Consider the following 12942-nt stretch of genomic DNA (forward strand, 5'->3'; position numbering starts at 1 on the left):
AAAGAGGGATAAAGAAATGAATACTTTCGACAACCCGTATTTTAACTTTTAAATACCTATCAACCCCCCCCCCCCACCAACACACTAACTTAATAGTATTTAGCGTCACCCAAAGCCACCCCCTTCCCCTACTCACCCACTAACTTAATAGTATTTAGCGCTACTCAACTATAATACCCTTTTCAAGCTATGTAAATTTAAATGTGCCAGAATATATTGTACATTTCTGAAAAGGTAAATGAAACTTCTTTTTAGTGGTATTCAGTGTGATATCTGGAATGTCGTAGTATGACCCGTATTTTGAAATTTAAGACCCTAACCACCCCTCCTAATCAATTAATAGAGTTTAATAGCGTAGAACCTTTCAAGTTATTTTCTGTTAGAGCGTTCACAAGGTTCAACAAAGTGAAAGAAGGGCCACAACTCTAGACGTAATAAACGGAAATTATTGAAATTAAATAGACTTCTTCATCTCACTAATGTCAACAACATATACTCTTCAAAAAAAGTAGGGGATATTGAAATGCAAATACCTATACAGCTTGTGATATGATAAATAGTCATGGACACTTGACATGCTTTGAGAGTATGTTCACAGATGAAGAACTTATCGTCCCAACATTGTGTGTTTGTTGGTACGGTTCCACAGTCTGCTGATCACAGACTGTGACACATTAAGCATGTTGGCTACTGCTCGCTGTGTAGAACCCATTTGAAGCATGCCAATAGCACGTAGACGTTCATCATGTTTATTAAGACATTACCCATTATTAAAGATACATTATGGAAGATTTTTATAAGGAGTTAGCCATTCTTGCTATTTGTGTTTTACCTTTTTGGATTTTTATAACAATTGGACGGCATGCATTAAATCAATTGAATATAGGACATAATATTATAATACAATTATGATAAATCTATAGGTATACACCAGAGGCGTCGTGCCTATTGGGGAAATAAAAATATTTTTATTGATATTATTAAGACAGAAGACCTGTCCGTCTGTATTAGTCATCACACGGTCTCCAGGAATTGTATAATTTGTCATTATCTGTGTTTAGTTTATTGCACTTTAAATAATTTAGATGCAATTTGTTAAGGCATCGCTCAACAGCGGCCTCGCTTCGTACACTCTATCATTTGGCCTCGATCCGGGAATATGACGTCAACGTAACGGTTAATCTCCGTTCACGACGCCATTTAAAATTAAATCAATCAACGAAATCCCGTTTTAATCCAAGCTGAATCCAAGCCATCCGTGGGTCTACAGAGTTGATTTTGTGCTTGTTGTGAAAATAAAGATCTAATTTATAATTTCTATGACATCTGAAGCCTAAATAAAGACTTGCAATAATCAGATTTAGCTCTTGCATAATGTATGTTTAAGACAAAAATCAAAAACGTCCATTTTCACTTTTGACAGTGTATCTCTTTGGGAGTGAAATGGGGCTGTCAGATAAGCCGCCCATATGAACTGTTTATGTTCATGTGTAGGCAATTGGCCTGTTATTAACATACACTGGTTACCTCTAATAAAAGCAGCAGTGCATTTCCGCAGTTTTGTATTGTTTCTGAATATCCACTACTTTTTTTGAAGAGTAGGTATAAATTAATTTTAAAACAATCGGGTCATAACTTTTGGCGTTAGAGCGTTCACAAGAAATTATGGACGACGGACCGACGTCTTGCACACTTGTATTTACATACCTTGAAAAAAGAACAAATTTGAAATGGCACTATGAGGAGGTGGGTGGAAGGGGGGGGGCATTTATTGTCAAAATACGGGCCATAACACAAAATACAAGATATTGGGATGCATACCATTAAAAAGGTCCGAATACATTTTCAAAATTGTAATATATTTTCTGACATATTCATATTTACGTACCTTGTTAAAACAGATATAATCTGGATCGTCTGAACTCTATTTAGTGAGGGGAGGGGATATTTAAAAATCAAAATACGCGTCTCTTAATACGAAATTCCAGTTATCGTATAATGCTTCACCGGAAAGTATTTGTCCATCGCTCTTTGAATATACGAGTATTAGTTATGTCACTGGCACGTTTATGATTACATGATTTAGAAGAGATGAAGCCCTCTTTCGTTTGTCCAAAGAAATATGTCGCTATCAGGCAAAACCTAATTTCTGAAAATAGACTACTTCCAATTTATTTTATTTAATTCTAGATCAGATTAACCAATATATACTATTCAAAAAAAGTAGGGGATATTTGATTTTGGGGGCATAATACTAAAATATGCAAATGACTACGAAAAAAGTCACTATAGAACCTAACAGAAGAAACATTTCCAGTTACATGTGACGCCCAAACGCACCAATAGCTACCGCATGGAATGCAGGTGATGCTTGGGATCATCATGGGGGTCCAACCCAAGATTTGCACGACTCTGACTTTGAATGTTACAGTCATTGTGGCATTGAATTCCAGGGTGGAAACATCAGTTTAATTGTTTTAGTGACCAGAAAACAAATTTTGATATGCGTCGGCTTACCCAAAATGAACGGTTACGTGCCCTTGGCATGCTACAGATCGGCACAACACAGGCGGTTGTGGCGCGGACGATGAATGTTTCTCAGTCTGTCATAAGCAGGCTATGGTCTAGATACCGTGATACACAATCTGTACAGGACAGACCACGCTCAGGTCGACCAAGGGCGACAACTCAAGCCCAGGATCGATTTATCCGTACCTTGGCCTTGAGAAATCGTGTCATCACAGCAAATCAGATCAGCGCTCGTCTTCAAACAGACACTGGTGTGAGAGTGAGTGGCCAGACGATTCGGAATCGACTGCATAGGGGTCACCTTCGCGCCCGACGTCCTCGCGTGATCCCTTGTTTGAGAGATCATCACATTCAGGCAAGACGTCGTTGGTGTAGGGATCGTCAACACTGGGATAATCGACGCTGGAGCAATGTGATGTTTTCAGATGAGTCAAGGTTCACTGTTGATTTTTTGGACAGACGTAGGAGGGTGTGGCGTCGTCGAAACGAGCGCTTCCAAGACGTAAACGTCATCAGACATGATCGATTTGGGGGTGGTTCTGTTATGGTGTGGGGAGGCATCACTGTTGCTAGAAGAACGGCTTTACATGTTGTTACAGGGCGTGTTACAGGCCAGTACTACCGGGACAACATCTTGGCAGTCCATGTTGTGCCGTTCGCACGACGTCATGGCCGCCCTTTCATCTTCCAGGATGACAACGCAAGATGTCACAGGGCCAGGATCGTTACAGGTTACCTCCAACAACAGAACATCACCACATTACCTTGGCCAGCACTGAGTCCCGACCTCTCCCCCATCGAGCATGTCTGGGACATGCTTGGACAGAGGTTACGTCAACGTCAACAACGTCCTGCCAATGTCCAAGAACTTGCTGCTGCGTTGCAACAGGAATGGGACAATCTGGACCAAAATGACCTTAGACGTCTCATTAGGAGTATGCCACGTCGGATCAATGCTTGTTTGGCAAACAGAGGAGGATTTACCCGTTACTGACTTGGTTGTGATGCTGTGGTAACTTTGCTGTTTGACCCCGGGTATCATTTTACCCTTATAATGGTCAGTCTGTGCCTTACTTAGTCTAACGATCATTTGGAATAAATCGATTATTGTGAACTTCATTTCATTTTGTCATTTGTTTCTTCGTCAGTTTCATTAGGTGACTTTAATAACACAGACGTAGGAGGGTGTGGCGTCGTCGAAACGAGCGCTTCCAAGACGTAAACGTCATCAGACATGATCGATTTGGGGGTGGTTCTGTTATGGTGTGGGGAGGCATCACTGTTGCTGGAAGAACGGCTTTACATGTTGTTACAGGGCGTGTTACAGGCCAGTACTACCGGGACAACATCTTGGCAGTCCATGTTGTGCCGTTCGCACGACGTCATGGCCGCCCTTTCATCTTCCAGGATGACAACGCAAGATGTCACAGGGCCAGGATCGTTACAGGTTACCTCCAACAACAGAACATCACCACATTACCATGGCCAGCACTGAGTCCCGACCTCTCCCCCATCGAGCATGTCTGGGACATGCTTGGACAGAGGTTACGTCAACGTCAACAACGTCCTGCCAATGTCCAAGAACTTGCTGCTGCGTTGCAACAGGAATGGGACAATCTGGACCAAAATGACCTTAGACGTCTCATTAGGAGTATGCCACGTCGGATCAATGCTTGTTTGGCAAACAGAGGAGGATTTACCCGTTACTGACTTGGTTGTGATGCTGTGGTAACTTTGCTGTTTGACCCCGGGTATCATTTTACCCTTATAATGGTCAGTCTGTGCCTTACTTAGTCTAACGATCATTTGGAATAAATCGATTATTGTGAACTTCATTTCATTTTGTCATTTGTTTCTTCGTCAGTTTCATTAGGTGACTTTAATAACACAGACGTAGGAGGGTGTGGCGTCGTCGAAACGAGCGCTTCCAAGACGTAAACGTCATCAGACATGATCGATTTGGGGGTGGTTCTGTTATGGTGTGGGGAGGCATCACTGTTGCTGGAAGAACGGCTTTACATGTTGTTGCAGGGCGTGTTACAGGCCAGTACTACCGGGACAACATCTTGGCAGTCCATGTTGTGCCGTTCGCACGACGTCATGGCCGCCGTTTCATCTTCCAGGATGACAACGCAAGATGTCACAGGGCCAGGATCGTTACAGGTTACCTCCAACAACAGAACATCACCACTTTACCTTGGCCAGCACTGAGTCCCGATCTCTCCCCCATCGAGCATGTCTGGGACATGCTTGGACAGAGGTTACGTCAACGTCAACAACGTCCTGCCAATGTCCAAGAACTTGCTGCTGCGTTGCAACAGGAATGGGACAATCTGGACCAAAATGACCTTAGACGTCTCATTAGGAGTATGCCACGTCGGATCAATGCTTGTTTGGCAAACAGAGGAGGATTTACCCGTTACTGACTTGGTTGTGATGCTGTGGTAACTTTGCTGTTTGACCCCGGGTATCATTTTACCCTTATAATGGTCAGTCTGTGCCTTACTTAGTCTAACGATCATTTGGAATAAATCGATGAATGTGAACTTCATTTCATTTTGTCATTTGTTTCTTCGTCAGTTTCATTAGGTGACTTTAATAACACTTAAAAATCAAATATCCCCTACTTTTTTTGAATAGTATATATATATACAGAACAGAGAGAGAGAGAGAGAGAGAGAGAGAGAGAGCGATAACACACAAGCGATTTCACTAAAGTCGCGGTCTTCAAGCGATTTTTCTTATTGTATATATGTTTTCTCGATTCTCCTTTGTTGCACGGTGACTTATTGTATGCCAGGTTGATTTCCGCTCATGTCGTCATGATGCTCCGGTTCGAGAAATGTTATTAAAGAAATGTTTTTGAAGAAATGTTTTGGAAGATTTCTATTTGGAGATTTGTATTTAGAAATTTGTTGTTCGAGATTTGTGTTTCGTTGTATGTCTATGATGAAATGTAAATGTAAATTATTTTTTGATTTACTAAAATAAATTTTATCTTTATATTAAAATAAAATTAAATTAAACAAAAATACATTTTACAAATCTGATTTGACAAATGTCTGATTTGTAAAACAAATATTGATTTTAAGATACAAATATCGAAATACGACAACAAATGAAGAAATAAGAAATAAAGACTATGAATTAAGAACACTGAATTAAGAACACTGAATAAAGATATGTTTGGTTTTCCATAAACGTACACGCAGGATTATTCACCGGAGATTTTCCATCGCAAACAAACAATTATAATTTTGTGCTAATATAAACCGCCCCACAAACACGGAAGAATGTCATGAACTGGCAATATGAGTGTGAGTCAGCAATGTTCTTTAGCGTATTTAGTTTAATTGTCTTATTTATTTTTTAAGGAATGATTAGTTTATCACCATATTGCATCCACAACATTTACGGAAAAGTTAGATAAAATAACACTGATAATTAAGCATAGCTAAGATAACGCTGATTTCGTTTTACTGAACGCGTCTGAATGTGTTCTTATTAGAACATTTTGCGTTGAAATGTGAACACGTTAATGTTCACACATGAACACCGCAGTTCTAAAACATACGCAAATCCTTAAAATCCGTTCAAAACTGAACACATTGTGTGCATTTTTGTTTCAATGTTCTTTGAAATCATTCACACTCAGAACACATCGGACGCAGAAGACCAGTAAGGAAGGCATGGTGTTCAGTATCAATTTGGACATAATGTTTTCAAGTTCGACATCGGACATGCGCACGGCGCATCACGTGATGCTGGTTATTTTCAAAATCGCCATTTGCAGGACGCTGGTTTTCCTAATAAGGCAGACAAGTTGTTTCAAAAGTAACAACATGGGAAACTTAGATATTATATTATGTGAATTTGTAAGTAGACATGAAATTTGGGTTATATTGCTAGATTAAATAGCCTAGGTCTATAAGCTTCTAGGCCTGGCCCTAGACCTGTGTTTATTCCTTTCGAATTTGGTTCCCAAATCAACTCTTAAAACTCCCGTTTGTGTTAATAAATTAGTTCCTCTTATCTAAAAGCGCATGTATTAGAGATTTTGGGTCGAATTTGAAGAATTATTTTCTTCTTCCATTTGTTTGAACACATGGTGTTCCTAATAGAACATGGAAGACGGAACAGATAAGGAAGGTATAAAAGACGCAACCGATTGTCCACATCTATGATTCTCAATACATGTATAATGATATCTATATATCTAAAAATATTACTGTATTAAGCCATTTTTCGGTAGAATATTTGCATCTAGTAGTATTAGAATGGTTTATTCTAACCGTCTTCATTAGCCCAGTCGGAGCAGAACAGTAGGACGTCAAACCCCTCTATTATAATAATTAGTCATCTTTTTTTTCTTAATATAATAGTGCACGGTTACAAAAGATGACGAAAAAGGATTCGTTCAAACGGTAAGGTTATATGTTTAGGTATTATATCCATTTATTGAAACATAGTTTACACTATCACACTTTAATTATAAGCAATATATCTTATACCAGTTTCCTCGGTTTTAATTGGTGCTAATATTTCTTTTGTAGGTAGGGAAATGAAATGGAGTTTATCTTCCCAGGCTCATGTGTGCATTGAGGGAAATTTTACCCAGACGGTGGCTTTTCCGCCTACTCTTGCCAAGAGTTATAGGTGCGTCCCAAGGCCCACCCTAACGACTAGATGCTGAGCATGCCTACAGAGAGGAACGAAAAGTAAATGTAGAACTAGAATATTATTACATTCAGATTCCGATATTATTATGCGTGAAACTTTTTAATTGGGCATAGTAGAATATCGATGTAAACAATGTCTTGTCACATTATCTCTGCCCAGGTTGTATTATAAAATTAAGGAAATTGTGCCATGCTTTTATCATACGAAATAATAAATCATTTGAGTCTATTTTAACCATTTTTTAAAATGTTCCTTAAAATTTCGAAGAGTCTATCACAACAGAACATCCGGTATGTGCTTAGAAAGCCTGGTTCCCTCTGTGTGTGAAATTCTGAACAAACGGTGTTCAAAATATGATCACCGAACACCTTTTAGCGTTCATTGTAACATGCTCAAGGGTGAATCTTGCGTTTTGATTGGACAATAACGCCCCTCTGTTTTAGCAAGGCGAATAACTGCGTATAAATATAACAGTGTACTTTTATTCATTCTGTGCTCAACCATCTTCCTCAACTCAAATCTTTATTGATATATATCTTCGGGAAATTCTGCTAAAATGATCATCACCTATCTATTTTCAAACTTCATCCAAACACATCTCTGAAATACATAAAACAGTAGAAAATCAGTCATAAATTCATAAAAACCGTTTTCAGGCATCATAAATTATTCGTAACTAAGCAGTGTGGGCAGTTTTGTTTTCTTTTTTTTTATTTTGCACTCAGCAATGTTTACTTTAAAGTGAAAATTTTAAATCAAGGTTTGATCAAATTCTGAATAACATGACCCGCCTTATAATGAGTCATTTGTCACAAGAAATTGTATGAAAATTTAGTAAGGGAGGCGAAATAGCAGCTGAGATTGGCCTAGGATAACGGAAAATTATGCCAAAATTGACAATGATTGACAACACGTCAGAACGGTATACATAGCAACCACTAGAATACTAGGCATCACATAGTTTTATAGGGTACTTTGAGGAATGTAAGCAAGAACTGCTCTTCTCTGAACAAGAACTAACAATAAAATTGTGTTGACGGTCTGCAAATAAAATAATAAAGGCTAAAAACTCACCCATGTTACTGTCAATAGACCGTATTACCCTGTTTAATGCGCATGTGCGCCTTCTGGCGAATAAATTAAACAAACCCACCGCTTCTGCTAAATGGCAAATTGTTGCGTGATCAACTTCCCAAATTCGTATTATAAACTACAGCGGTGGATGCAGTTTATTTGTGAGGTACATAACTCTACTAAAGAACACTGTAGCTGCCAAAAAACTTTTTTTTTTGTTACCATTCCCCAGTGAAGAACAGGCCGATAGAAGGAAACATGGATGAGAAACGTTAATCGCAACGATGGTCAAAATGTTTGGATACCCAAATCACACAGTAGAATATGCACAGTGCATTTTGTCGATGGAAAACCAACATTAAAAAACCCATATCCGACACTCGTGATGGGCCACGATGATATAAAGACCCCAAGAACACCTCTGCAAGTTAGAAACACTGCCGGTATTTTAAAAACTAGTATTCAAGTTGATCAAGATTGTCGAGGCCTGAAAAATCCAACACCCACACAGCTAGGGAAGATTACTAACATTGACCATACATATAAATTCGCTTAAATATCCCCCCCCCCCTCAGGTGCAAGGGGCACAGAACAGATGAGTCTTTTTATTTAAAAAAAACAATATTTTTATTCATTAAATCTGAATTTGGATTGGGGAACGGCTATGCCTATGTGTAACCCATCTCACTGATTTAGATACATGTACACATTATAAATATTTACATACATAATTACATAAATATAGTGCATATATGATACATCATGGATAATATAGAGACTTATATGATTATACAGAGTGCAGGGCTTGGAATGATTTAAGAGTTGTTTATGGAGATTTAAATCTTTTTGATAAGAAAATAAATTGTTGGACTTCTTGGAAAATAAGTGTGGTTATCTCTGGACTAAGTTTTGTTGACCCATACAACAGACAACTGATTGTTTTATGATTACGTTGAAGGTTATGGATTGTCCGTTTTCTTGCATCTGAATATAAGTGGCATACGAGTAAATAGTGTTCGGTATCTTCGAATTTGTGACCACAGAGGCAAGCAGGGCTATCATGTCATTTTCGTATCCCTGTATAGTAATATGATGTTTATGTTCACTTACTTCTTTGATTTGTACCTGGTTCATAAATAATGGTGGGTTAACTATGTGGGGTTTAGTAGTAATAGTCAGTGTCTCTGTTTTTAGGGGGTTAAAAGTTACCAGCCATGTCTCAGCCCAATTTCTGATTCGATTTAAGTCATCGTTAATGGTAGCAGCACTTGCCTGTGGGTCTTCAATTTTTAAGTATAAAGAGGTATCGTCAGCAAATAATCTAATGTTTGAATTTATATTGTTCACAATATCATTTATGTATATTAAGAATAAAAGAGGGCCTAGTACAGATCCCTACGGAACACCAGCAGGAATGCTTCTGGGGTCCGAGGAGGTGCCACTGATGGTTACACATTGTTGTCTATTTTTTAAATAATCTACGAACAAGAGCAATAGATCTCCTCGAACCCAAGCAGCATCCAGCTTGTGACAGAGCACGGCATGTCAAACCCTGTCAAAGGCCTTGCTGATGTCACAGAAGACTATTATAGTATATTGATGTTGGCCAATGGCTCGACAGAAGAAGTGTGTTAGGTTGATTAGTTGAAATGTGGTAGAATGGAAGAAAGCCACTCTGGACAGGTGTTAGTATTGAGTTATCTCTAAGGAAGTTAAAGACATGTTTGTGGATGAATTTTTCAAAACATTTGACTATTATACTGAAGAGGGAGATTGGTCTATAATTACTACAATCGTTTGGAGAGCCTTTTTTGAATATTGCGACCACGTTTGCAAATTTTTAAATGTTTGGTACAATGTGTAGATCTAATGATAGTTTAAAAAGTTGGCAAAGTGGATGACTGATTTGTTTTTGAGATGTATTTTACAATTCTCGCGTTTATTTCGTCAGGTCCTGAGGCTTTTGTGGTATCTAGGCTGTTCATAACAAGTAGTGGTAGAGCTTTATTAGTGTCATCTAGTCGTGATTGTTTGATAAAGAATGAGTTTAAAGCATTTGCTTTTTCAGATTGGTTAAACAACGTGTTACCATTGACTGTTAAGGGCGGAGGTTCGTTTGTAGAAGCAGCGTGTGTTTTAGTATATGAATTAATAAGTTTCCACCAGGTTTTTGTTCCAAAGTTTTCTGTGTCACTAATTTGTTTGTCTATTTCGTCAAAGTAATCATTTTTGCTTTTTCTAATTAAGTCTATCTAGTCATTTCTAATTTTCCTGAAATTTTCCCAATCACAGTCTGAGTTCCTATTTACCGCTTTTTGTGTAATCTATTTTTCTTCTTTTTCATACGTCTTATTGCGCCATTCATCCAGGGTTTATCATGTTGCCTAATTGTCACTAGTTTGCATCGCATATTTGCTTTTGCTATAATGATCAATGAGCTTGTAAATTGGACACACGATGCTTCTATATTTGAACAATTGATAAGATTGCACCATTTAGTAGCTATAACGTCCCTTTTTATGCCCCCAAAGTCTGCGTTTTTGTAATTCCATACCGTTCGCTTGAAGCTATGTTGTTTTTGTACGTTAAATGCCAATTTGCAATATACCGGACAGTGGTCACTACAGAAGTTGTCAAGTACACCATTTTCAGTTGTTCGTAATGTAGAGCTGGTTAATATCAAGTCTATTAAAGAAGTGTGGTTTTTGCTGGAATAATGGGTAGGTTTATTTATCAGCTGGGTAAGGTCGAATATATTTATAGCATCGTAAATAAAACTTTTAGATTTTTTTAACATATCAATATTAAAGTCACCTAAAATTATGCATTTGTCCAAGGGGTCGGTTATAGCGTTTTGAAGTGAGTTAAATATTTGTTGGTTTGTACTAGATGTTGATGAGGGTGGTCTATAATAATTGCCAAGTAAACATTTGTGGTTGTTACAATTTACTTCTATCCATATAGACTCTATTTCACTGTTTTCTAGATCAGCCCTGCGTTTGAACGATATGGAATTACGAACGTAAATAATAAGTCCTCCCCCATGATTATTTCTGTCTTTCCTAATAGGAGGGTAGTAAGAAGGTAAAGAAATTGATTCAGATGTGGTATTTCTATCGAGCCAGGTTTCACTAATTGTTATGATGTCAAAATGTCTTAGTTCTACAGCTATTAAATCAATTTTGGTTTTGAGGCTCCTTACATTCAGTTGAACAATTATGTATTAATAAAGCGGGTCCTGGATTTAGTTCGATGTCTCCTGACAATTTTAACAACGTGTATATTATAAGGGTAATTGAGAACAAAGCATTTGCACTAAGTGTTACATGTGTAAGCTTCCTATTAGGAAAATTATTCAACTTGTGCTTATATAGTGATTCGGATGTTGGGTCTTCAAAAGATAGTCCTGAGATTTGACAGTATTGCAGGTGTTTGTTTAGGCGTACGTGGTATTGTAATTGCTTGTCGTAAATGTAGTTGTCTCCAAGGGTATAGTATATAGGGATTGACAGTTTTCTTCAGTTCAGAAAGTATTTTATGTATTAAACTAATATGTTTCAATATATAATTGATAAAATCAAATAAACGTAAATACAAGTCGTAAATAAAGGTGTAAAACAATACAACATATACTGAGCGCCATGGAAAACGCATCACTTAGTTTTTCGTATAACAAAATGATCCTGTAAACATATCTTATTTATTTTGCTTCTTATTGTGAACAATATTCAAATGGGAACACATCAATAACAACACATTTGTACACTTATGGATGTTTAATCTGTAATCAACGGTACAAAGTCAGAGGGGTTAAAACCAAAAGTACGACACAGATGTCAGTAGCGCGTGTGTCCTCCACGGGCTCTTACGCACGCTGTGCAGCGACGTCGCATGGAATTTACCAATGTTTGAAAGAAGGCCTGGGGCAAATTGTTCCATTCCTGGACAAGAGCAGCTTCTAAAGCAGCAATGGTGTGCATCTGTGGTCTCCGATACAGACGGCGCCCAATCTCACCCCAGGCATGTTCTATCGGTGCCATGTCCGGAGACATGGCTGGCCAGTCCAAGACATTGATGTTGTTAGCAGCCAGGTAGTCCATACTAAAACGGGTGGTATGCGGACGTGCATTATCCTGTTGGAAGTGCTGAAGTTGTGGGTGCGCTCGAAACATCGGAACAACAATTGGTGGCAAGACATCATCACGGTAGGCTACAGCATTAACGCGACCCCTGCAAATGTGTAGGGCGGTCCGGTGATGAAATGTGAAGCCTCCCCACACCATTACACTCCCCCCACCCCATCGATTCGTTTCGAAGACGCAGCAGTCTGCAAGACGTTCCCCAAGACCTCTCCACACACGTTGACGGCCATCAGCGTGATAAAGATGAAAGCGACTCTTATTACTGAAGAGCCCACTTTGCCAGTCTACTCTTCTCCATGTCTGATGTCCTTGACCCCATATCAAACGCCGCTGACGGTGATGATCCCTGAGGACAGCTCCAACATAAGGTCGTCGTGCACGGAGTCCTACTTCTCTTAGACGACGTCTTACGGTGTTGGCACTTACTGGTCCTTGTCTTCCGACGACTGCTGCACCTGTTCGAGTCGCTGGGCGGAATCTGTCACGCCGATGAGTGACCCGGATGTAGCGGTCTTGA

The 12942-nt window shown here is 38.8% G+C and overlaps 1 protein-coding gene across 2 annotated transcripts in view; it reads right to left on the reverse strand.

The window, feature by feature from the left end:
* LOC126807736 (delta and Notch-like epidermal growth factor-related receptor) overlaps positions 1 to 12942 on the reverse strand; it is a 385935-nt gene that overhangs the window by 342077 nt on the left and 30916 nt on the right. The gene's annotated exons all lie outside the window — the stretch shown is intronic.

This window comes from Patella vulgata, chromosome 1 (assembly GCF_932274485.2).
Source record: "Patella vulgata chromosome 1, xgPatVulg1.2, whole genome shotgun sequence".
NCBI lineage: Eukaryota > Metazoa > Mollusca > Gastropoda > Patellidae > Patella > Patella vulgata.